General features: G+C 33.8%; 2 protein-coding genes and 1 pseudogene across 3 annotated transcripts in view; 2 read left to right on the top strand and 1 right to left on the bottom strand.

Moving 5' to 3' along the window:
- The window catches only part of LOC125856358 (putative late blight resistance protein homolog R1A-3), a 410366-nt gene that overhangs the window by 298297 nt on the left and 101017 nt on the right, over window positions 1-11052 (top strand). The window lies entirely within an intron of this gene.
- The window catches only part of LOC125856360 (putative late blight resistance protein homolog R1B-16), a 190711-nt gene that overhangs the window by 151665 nt on the left and 27994 nt on the right, over window positions 1-11052 (top strand). The window lies entirely within an intron of this gene.
- Window positions 7722-11052, bottom strand: part of LOC125856250 (putative late blight resistance protein homolog R1A-3) — a 318417-nt pseudogene continuing 315086 nt past the window's right edge.

The raw sequence follows: 11052 nt of genomic DNA, 5'->3' as shown, positions 1-11052 counted from the left end.
TAGAAAATTTCAACTTTTTTTTAAAAAAATAACCCAAACAATCAATATAAAAAAAATTGGTATGATTTGATTTACTTTTTGTGAAGAGTTATTGTTGTGATTGATCTTTAATGGAAATATTTTAGAGAAGAAAATAGAAATCCTAAACTTGAAAGAGGCAGAAACAAAAGGAAGAAAGAGAGAAATTGAAAAATACCATAATTCTTTTTGTTTATAAATTATAAGGAGAGAGAAAAGAAATAATAAAAGCAAACGTGCTAACTCCTAGGAAATAGAGAGAGAAAATAAGGAAAATAAATCAGTTTTTTTTTAAAAAGAGAATGTGGCTATTTAATATCAAATAAATATTAAAAAATTCTTTTTTTTGCTAAAAAGTTTAAAGTGGGCTATTTATTGTCAATAAAGACTATGAATTGTCATGCTATGCCATTTTTTCCCTGAGGAACCCATTCCTTTTCCCCTATAGACCCGGTCTAACTCTTCTTCAACAAAGAACCCAATTCTTTACAACATTAGCACTGCCAGAAGCAACATTCACAAAAGACAAGGACACGGCGTCTACACAGCAATCCCAAACGGCTTGAACAGTAGACGGCGAGTTCACGGAAAATTCACAGCGAAGAACAAGTACAATCCAGTACTCAGTACTCGTTGTCTTCTTCCTCTTTAGCCTCGACAATCCGTACATGGACAGTGCTAGGTGGAGCAATCTCCTTCCTCGAGCGTCCTTGCTTCGAAATTGGACGGCTCTCCTCAACAATCCGTTGCAAATTTGTTGAATTTGGTACTATTGCCAGCCGTTTGAGCCTTATTTCCCAAGGAGATTCGAATTCCGATTTCACCCTTTCTCCCTCTCGATTTCCCCTCAAAAATCAGTCTAGTCTCCCTCTATATAAACGCTTTTCTTTTTCAGTATTAGATGTTGGAAGAAAAATTGGGAAAAAAGTTGGAAAAGGTTGGCAAGAGAAATCATATAAAGAAACTTTTTTCAAAGCTGTAAGCATCATCCAGAACTTACACTTTAGATACATACTTTTTTTCTTCTCGTTCTTCGTGAGTTGCGGAGGAATTAGTCGGATTTCTCAAAGTTCTCACTTGTGGTGTTAAGCTCGCTCGATTTAAAGCTCGTTTGTTCCGGTTGCTGCTCATAAAAAGGTAATTACTGCCCTTGGTAACACTCTAACCTCCGTCCCTTGCCCTCTCTCTCTTTTTTGAATCATGTATACATCATTTTGATACTATCTGAAATGGCATGTTATGCCTTGGTGTCGTAGGAATATTTCAATATATGTTGTTTTCTGTTTGTCTTAGATGATTTTGGTACGTTTCAAAATGATATCGAACTTCGTTTATTTCATGAGTGTGTTATCAATCAGTCTGCTTTGCTTATATTCCGTTCTGTCTTTGATTATCATCTTCTCCTGGTTTGTTGTTGTGTTGTTCATTTCGAGTCAGTCCTAGCATGATTTATCGAATTAGTATGTCCCAGTTGTTGTTTACCATTCTGTATTACCACAAGTTTATTGGGCGTGAGTTTAGTTTGTTGTTCTTTGTCTCGGGTCAATTAAAGTATAGTGTGGCTGCCTTTGCTAATGGTGATATGTAATTCACTTATGCATTTTTGAAATGGTCTGTTAACTTTCTGTTAAGCACTTAGCAAACTTGATTTTGCTTATCCGTTTCTCTGTTTATTAGATAGCATATAATCCCTCCGCCCTTGATTGCTCGCTATGACAAAAGATAAGACTGTAGCTTCTTGTGATTAATATATGGTTAGATCTTTATATTTTGGTAATGCATCCTTATATTGATTGAGTTCTTCGTGGTTAGAATAATCGTCAGCCTAGATGTAGACAGAGGTTTCAGTTTTGCTGCTTCATGTGATTGTCTAAGGTCTCTAGTTATGCATGAAAAGACAATGTTTCTTCTCATTGCCTTTAGTTTAGATTTTCATTATAAGAAGTGTCTCTTCATGCCTAGTTCTGTTAAGTTCATCAACATAGTTTTAATTTTAAATAGTAAGCATTCGTAGTTTGCCCACAATCAAGAATAATTAACTTTGAGTAGTGACTAATTACATGTTAGTTTATACATTCTTGAGTTAGTGTGCATTTTCCCAGTGAATTAATTTATCCTTCCTGCATCTGTGTTGATTGAATTATATACTAACTCCCTTCCCTTACTTCGTTTTGCATGTGAAATCTGCCCGAGTTCTACATGAACTCCTATGTCCTCCCTTGCATCTCGAAATAGGTCCAGGAGGCCCAATTCTTTATCGAGTCAACCGACCATGGATATCGAAGAACAGGTCTCGAAAATCTGCGTACAAGTGTTTGGAGCTGGTAAATGAAATCGTATGCACTAGTATACACCTAGTGTATGCGGAAATGGGGAAATGGTCCCCGAATTTCGATTTTGTATTTCGTTACTTTGGGTCAAAGACCCTTTGTCTTGCTTATTACTATTTTGCTAGTTTAGGACAGGTGGAAGAATTGGGCTTAAGGCCCAAAGGAAAAACATTTTCTTGATGTTAGACTAGGACATGTGCAATTGACTCAAATGGGCCAAATGCCCAAAATGAGATTAGGCCCAAGTACTGGCCCGAGGCGGACAGAAAACCAGACTTGGGCCCATTCTTTATTACTTATGTTTTATATTTGCTTACTTGTCATTATTCGCATGCTTGTCTGTTTAATTAGTTTTAAGGTTGTTACAATTTAATTTTCCCCAAAGCATAGCCATTTCGAATTATTTTTTTAAAAAAAATTAGGTAAGCACTCATTTTTCCTTGACTTAAAAAAAAAACATATTTTCAAAAGATAATTAACTTAAGTAGTATCTTAAATATTTTTTTTCCCCTTGAGATTACTTTAAACTTTCAAAATTCTTTATTTTCCCAACTAAATTAAGCTTGTCTTTAATGAGTCAAATAGTTAATTTCTGAATAACCGTGTGTTAGCGGGCATTTCGGGTGGTTTAAAACACTTCTCAAAATGCTAATATGAACTCCGAACCTCCTTTAACATTTTCATTAGATTTCTGTTTTAATCTTTTTGAAAATATAGTTTTCTTGATTTTTCTTTAAAAATTAAGTGGCGACTCTTAAAAACCCGTTGTTTCTTTTTTAAATAAAACAACTATGAACGGTTGGATGGCATTGTACGAACAGGTGTACTACCAACAAGGATTGTGGAGTAGTACGTACTTCTTGATCCTTAATCAAAAGGATACAGAATAGGGAATGTTCTTAATGTAGGTAGAGTAGATGCCGATCCCTTCAGTTAGCTCCTATGTTTATTTCTTTAGATTTTGAACTCCCTTAGTGAAAATTATGGTTCCACCATTGAATGTGAGACTTATTGGGCCTAGGTACTCTCGTTTATCTTGATGTCAACAAAACTCCTTTCTTCCACAATTAGAACAATTGTTGAGAGTTGAGACTAATAAGATGATGAGCTCGCACTGGCATACTAACCACAGGGTTAAAATGGAAGGAAGTTAGAAGTTCGGATAAATTAAATGGAAAATGTTCAAATATGCATTCAACTTTGAGAAAAAACTTATCTACTCTATTTATTAAAAGTTTGGTTCATCTATGTCATTTTCGTTTGAGAAAAAAAGATTCATCCATGTCATTATTCATTAACTAAAATAAAAAATTGGCTTTGCAAAATCATTTTTTGCACATGATCAATTATGATTCAGCCATGTCATTAATTAAATAATGTTTTTAAAGGGGAAAGGCTCAAATATGTCATCGAACTTTGAGAAAAAAATTATTTATGCCATCCGTTAAAAGTTCGGCTCATCTATGTCATTTTAGTTAACAAATAATGGCATGAATGTGCTTTTTTCTCAAACGGAAATGACACAGATGAACCAAACTTTTAACATTTTATTTATGTCCTAAAATATTGTTCTTAAGGGGTGTATTATACCCTCAACAATTTACTTAATATGGACTAAAAAAAATAGTACAGAACAATATTTTACATATATACGTCATATAATTTTTTCCACAAATAATATTCGTGGGACTACCCTTCATATAGCTCCATGAGCAAAACTTGAAAACCAACATAAAATTGGGGCCTTATGTTTAATAAGGGAACTTACATAAATTTCACTAGTTTAGGAGCTCATTACTTAGATACACTCTAGTTTGCAATATTATGTATCTTATCAAATTTTGGTGCGTCCAGACAGAGGCGGTCAATGGCGGAGCCAAAATTTCAACTAAGGAGTGTCAAAATATAAAGAAGTTAAATGTTAAATTGTGTAGAAGTCGAGGAGTGTCAAATATGTAATATATATACATAAAAATATATATTTTTATCTAGCTATGCAATATAATTTTCCGACGAAGGGGTGTCGGTCGACGCCCCTCAATTGTATGTGGCTCCGCCACTGGAGGCGGAGCCAGAGTTAGGAGTTCGGGGGTTCTATATCAATTTTGTTAGGGCTTCACAAGTCAATATACATATATTTATTTAATTTTCTAATATAAATATAGGGTCTATGAAAAAGCTAGTGAGTTTGTCTGTCCACAAAACCCCACCTAGCTCCATCTCTGACCATAAGGCAGGTCATGTAAGGTAGATTAGATTCGACAATCTCAAATATTGGAGTATGTCCTTAGTCGAGATACGATATTATTAACAATTATTAACTTTTGGTAGAAATTAGAATAATATCGTAAAGTCATAGAAGAAGAGGAATGTCATTATAAAGGGAACAATGTGTTTGAAGGGTTAGTAAACTTTTTAATTTTGATCATAGAATTCAAATATGCAGTCTTTAAGTTTTTTAAAATAAAATTTATATAAAAATTATTATAATCACAATAATTAATAATATAAAAGACATATGAAGAATTTGTAATTAAAAAAAATACTCGATTCTTCAAATATGAAAGGTAGGTTAGTTTAATACATTTTTATACTCTATTCAGCACAAAGTGAAAGACAGTACTAATAATAAGAATTATTTTCTTGTTAAGAATATTTGAAATTTATGATTAAACGTTTTTTAAATTAATCCTTAAATGTCAACTGGCAATGCTTATCCACTTGCAAATATATTTATGGACCGTCAGCAATCATTTCTATTAGAAAAAAAATACTTTGGTTTTAATAATTCAAAATAATTGTAATCTTAAACTAATCAATTTCAAATCTAGACTTTGATTAGTCGAGTTGAATTATCTTCACATTAAGGCCAGTGTGATCTGTGATTTGCAAATTATACGGATTTGTCTTATGTGAAATATTAAACATTAAGCCCTTATATTATGTTAGGTTGGAAAAATTATCTAAATACACAACGTATTTTATTGTATTTTTTAAAATTTTCTACCATTTGATTTTTTTTTTACAAAAATCTCTATTCTCTCCTATTTCCAGATACATCACTTTACGTGATGTATCAGGGCGTTTGAGCGATGTATCCGAAATGAACACGATGTATCGGGATGTATCCGAAACCTGGATGCGATGTGTTGGGACATTTTGGGATGTATTCGGATCCCACCAAATTTAAGGAATTTTTGTAAATTGAAAAGAGGAGGAATAAAATGTAATTAGCTCTTAACATTATGATATTTGTATAAAATGTTCTTTTAATTCTTGCTCAGTGATGGAACTGTCGTGTCCTAAGGATAGTCAGATGAATATTATTAATCGAAAAAATCATATAAGATATATAGGTAAAATATTATTCTAGATTTTTTTTTAATCCATATAAAGTGAATTATTCAGGTATAATACATTCATTAAGAAAAAATATTTTAAAATATAAATAAAATGTTAGTTTTCACTATTGCCCTTTTCTCATAATATGTCTATTTACTAATTTTTTTAGCGGGTAAAAATTGGATTGAAGATCCTTACTACCAAAAATTCGGTGAACATTTTGACAATTTTTATCTGACTTTAATTCACATCCTTTTAAAATTGTATTTCGAAGTCCAACTGAATATGATTATGATTAGAATTTCGGTCCACACAAATTAAAAATTAGTACAAGTTTTAAACTGTTATTTTTAATATGAGATTATATTTTGAAGGTATAAAAGTTGTTCAATATTTAGATGATGTTTTGATCAACCAACATTTATATTCATGTTGTTATAATTTTGGCGTTTTGATGATTTTCACAAACTAATGGGACCTGATCCCATGAGTCGAGCATGTATCTCTGGTGAAATGGGGAACAACCGTAAAACGTGATTGGTGAGCACGTGAAAAGAGGACAGTATACTCAGCCAATGAAAGTACACTAGGTTGTTTTATTAAGAGGACAATATATTCTTATTAACTTGAAACAACCTAGTCAAAACAATTGAGCATAATTGAAAAAGTTGTCTTTTGTCTCTCTCAAGTAGGGGTGGGTGTACAAGACCGGGTTGGTTAGAATTTTTCAAATATCAAACCAAATCTTTTGTGTAAAATTTTTAAATTTATAAATCAAACCAAACTAATAAAATTTGGATTTTTTCGGGATTTTCAACTTCGGGTTGGTTCGGGTTTTTCAAATACCAAACCAAATCATTGTGTCGAATTTTTAAATTTATAAATCAAACCAAACTAATAAACCTCGAATTTTTTTTTCAGATTTTTGGATTTTTTCTGTAAAGTTTGCATACAAACATATAGTTAACTTGTGCTCCAAATATTTATTTAGTCCAATCAAAATACAATTATCTAAGGTATTTCTTAAGAAAATAACACAAAATATGAGATGAGTACTGATAACACTAAAATATTCAATAAAAAAATAATAATGAAATCATCATATAAAATAAATATTGCAAAATCATAATGAAAATGATCATAATTTAAAAGTACTAAATCATGCTAAAATAAGTTTAATAAGTATTACTCCCTCCATCCCATTTTATATGTCATCCCTTTCCATAAATAGTTGGTCCATAATACTTGTCATTTTATAAAATCAATGCATAAATTACTATATTGTTCCTTTTCACCCTTGTGAATTATTAGCCTTGAAATATTAATTTGACCAACTCAGAAAAGCTAAGTAAATGATTCACGTTCAGTGGTTAAATTAATTAATCAAAATAAATTAATTCATATTCATTGGTTGAAAACTTGAGTTCCAAAAAAATTAAATAAGGGTAAAAGGGTAAAGATACATCATTTCTTAATACAGGTGCAATGTAAAAAGGTGACATATAAAATGGGACAGAGGGAGTAGTTACATTACTGAATATTTAAGGAAAATTAAAATTAGATTATGTATTTTAATTGTCTAAACCAATGTAAAACTAAAGAACAAATATTCAATATTATTGTCATTATTAGTGTTGAATTGATTTTCTTTTTGCATTAATATTAATTTGATTTTGATTTAAGTTTTATTATAATTATCAACATCTATGAATTATAATCTTTATTGGACCATTCCGAATTCTAAGTTTTAAACTTGAAATAATATATTAAAAGATAAAAACTATGAAATAGTATAAGAAATAATTTAAAATTATATCAAAGTAAATATTTTTATGTATAAAATAAAATTTTAAAATTACATATATAATGTCGGGTTGGTTTGGTCTCGGGTTGGTTTTTTTTAAGTTAAAACCAAACCAACCCAAATATAGTCGGGTTTTTTTTTCCAATACCAAACCACTAGTCGGGGTTTTTTTTTCGGTTTGACTCGGTTTGGTTTGATTTTGTACACCTCTACTCTCAAGCATAACACAAGCTTTCAAGATCTACAAGGGACCTGATAGAGTTATTAAGTGTTTCGTTTATTGTGATTAAAAGATTGTATCTTGCGCGTTTCAACTTGTAAGATCCATTCCTAATCAATAAAGGAATAGATCGTTTCTTTACTACTTTAACAAACAATAAGCATAGTTAGAGTTAACTGTGTAGTATGCGATTGAAGTCTATATTAACTAGAGTCAGTTGATACAATTGGCAATAGAGCTATTGGTTTGACTCTTTCTGCAATAGGGGTGTTCCAGGCTGTAGGATTAAGAGTTTAATTCGTACATGGTTGATTAGAGTCCGTATTCACTTGTTCAGTTGAGGAATCAGCTACTATATGACCTCGCCTTCTGTACCAGTTACTAATTTGGTCATTCTGCAAATTATATATGATGATGAAAACAAACAAATAGATAATTCAAAATGAACTATGTAGGGGTGAAGATGTAAAAAATTAAATTAATTACCTCAGCTGCTATATCTTCCTTAATCCCAATGTCTGAATCTCCAACGCTTAACTGCAAATAAAACAAATTACTAATTAGGCGAAGCAATACATGAAAGAAAACACTAGTAATCAGATGAAATTGCATTGATACTCTCCCGCAATCACAGAAACTTATTTCTTCTATGACATAATACATAAATATATCATTTAACTTGGCTTCAGATCAACAGAGTTTCCAGATTCTGGAGGTTCACCCACGACAGTGGGATATATTTTATACTAGCCCGAATCCTTAATAACCTCAAATGAAATAGGGAGCCTACTTCTTCAACTAAAGAATCTCCCAGAATAATGTTACCCAGTTGCAACTGTAACATCCGACAATTTGAAGTGGCTTCGAAGAAGATCGAAATTTGGAAAATAAATTAAAAACCTGGAAATTTGGGTAAGTGTGGAAAAACATGAGTTTTTTTGGCCAACTTTGAGTAGTCGTAACTCCTAGCTCAGGATGAGTTAGGAGTAGTTCCAGTTATGGTTGTGAAGTCCTTGGAACGATCTTTCCAACGCCACCGAGTTTTCTCAATTCCGAGTTCGTATGAGGGAGTTATGCCCTGTAGAAGTTGGGCAGTTGAAAGGGAAATCCGTCCGGAAATTTAAGGGCATTTTGGTCCTTTCACAAATTATTTATTTTGAGCTCTTATTGTTGAGTTAGGATGATCATTGGATCATTTTTTTCCCTTTTTGAAAGAGAAGAGTTAGGGTTCTTGAGTTTAGAGAAGAGAAGAAGGAGAAGAAGAAGAAGAAAAGAAAGAAAAGCTTAGTAAAGATCGTGGTGGACTTTCGTCGGGGGTGATCCCTATCAAGGTATGTGAGTTTTTCGTGTGGGTTGATCCTTTCCCCCACACACACCAAGTCTATTCCATGATTTGAGAAGAGATTGGAAATTGTTATTGAAGTGTTGAAGTTGTTAGTTGTTGTTGGTGTTGTTGAATTATTGTTCGTTGTGAGACGTGATTTGGTCGTATATTTACTTTGATACCTAGTGTATGTTGAGGGAATTGCGATGCTAAGAGTTATGACCCTTTTTAGTTGATCCACCATCGAATTGCAGAAGTTCTGGGCTGTCGATCCCCATCTACGGGACTGACCTACGGACCGTAGATCAATCGACGGTCCGTACTGGTCAACCGTCGACTGTGACAGAAGTTGGGTTTTTGGGGCATCGATCTACGGGCCCTACCTACGGTCCGTAGATCGATCCACGGACCGTAAGTCAGGACCGTAGGTCAACACTTAGACTTTTTTTTCAAAAATCGATTTTTGGGGAAAACTCTCTGACGCGATCTACGGACCTGCAGTACGGACCGTAGGTCCATCTACGGTCCGTCGATGGCTTCCGTAGGTGCCGTCTGTGTCACCCAAAATCTGAAGTCTCAGTCAAGTTTCCCCATTCCTTTTCTCACTTCCTCAAGCAAGTTCCAAAGTATTCTACCTATGATTTATAGTTGTGTTCCGACACTCTAAAGGACGTCAAAGCGTTCAAGAATCCCTCCATAGCATGTGATCAAACAACTTGAATTCATAATTCCGATTCAAGGAAGGATAGTCCCTAGTCAAGTGAAGTTAGAAGTCAAGTAAAAGAGTATAGATCTCAAGTCAAGTAAGAGCCTCAAGTTTCAAGTCGAGTAAGAGTCTCAGTTCAAGTTAAGCCAAGAGTTGTAAGTTGAGTTCATTTCAAAAGACTATTAGGGAACTAAGTATTCCCAAAGGAGTTTATAACTGTTATTACATTTGAGTAAGAGGGGAACCATGCTTTCCAAAAGAGCCTTTGGGCTAAGTTTTGAGTAATTATCTCAACTAAAGAAAGATGCATTTAAAGACTTTTATGAGCCAAAGTATTTTTGGGAGTAGTATCGAGCACCGAATTGGGGACACGAGTTCTGAATAACTCAACTCTCCATAAGAACCATGCGCCATCATGGGATTTCTCGGATCATACTTTTTTAGATGATCACGAAAGTTAAGCTAGTGGATCCACTAAGTAAAGTTAGCTTCCTATATCACGGCAAGGTATAGGATGGTCCTCGGGCAACGCGAGGTAAAGCGTTGTATCATCACTAGGGCTCATAGTGATGGTTGTCGGTTAAAGAACCTCCCACATAAGTTATATTATTTTCATATCAGTACAGTTGAGTTGTTATTGTTTTATCTTTAACAAGCTAAGTTGTTTGTACTATTTTACAAGCTGTATATATTGCATGCGTCTATTGCTTTATATATTGAGTTTAGTTAATCATGAGTCGTACAGAGCCGAGGTAAGTGTTCTCTTGTATTTCCTTTCAAGCTTAAATTGTGCTTTGGTTTTCCCACTCGCATGCTCGTACATTCCATGTACTGATGCCAGTTGGCCTGCATCGTTTGATGATGCAGATTCAGGTACCCCGGATCAGCATCCTGCTCGTCGTTGATCCAGCTGAGCACTCCAGAGTCAGTGGTGAGCCTCCTTGCATTCCGGAGGACTCGATTATCTTGTGTTCTTAGTCTTTGTCTTTCAGGATGTTGCGGGGTCTGTCCCAATATCCATCTCAGTATTTTTAGAGGCTTCATAGACAGACAGACAGTCAGTCAGTTAGTTTCGAGTCTCTCATCTATATATTTATAAGTAAATATTCTATTTTGAGATTCGGGTTGCCTTATGGCCATACTTTTATAAGTTAAGTTGTTTTGAAATATTGCATTGCTTTGATTTACTCAATTGAGTAGGCTTCCGCTGAGTTAAGAAAGCCAGGCCAAGGGTTCGCTTGGGGCCAGCAATGGTCTCCGAGTGCCGGTCCCGCCCAGGGTGTAGGCTCGGGGCGTGACAGCAACACT

Source organism: Solanum stenotomum, chromosome 2 (genome assembly GCF_019186545.1).
Source record: "Solanum stenotomum isolate F172 chromosome 2, ASM1918654v1, whole genome shotgun sequence".
NCBI classification, from domain to species: Eukaryota; Viridiplantae; Streptophyta; class Magnoliopsida; order Solanales; family Solanaceae; genus Solanum; species Solanum stenotomum.
This window is presented reverse-complemented; position numbering and strand designations above follow the sequence as displayed.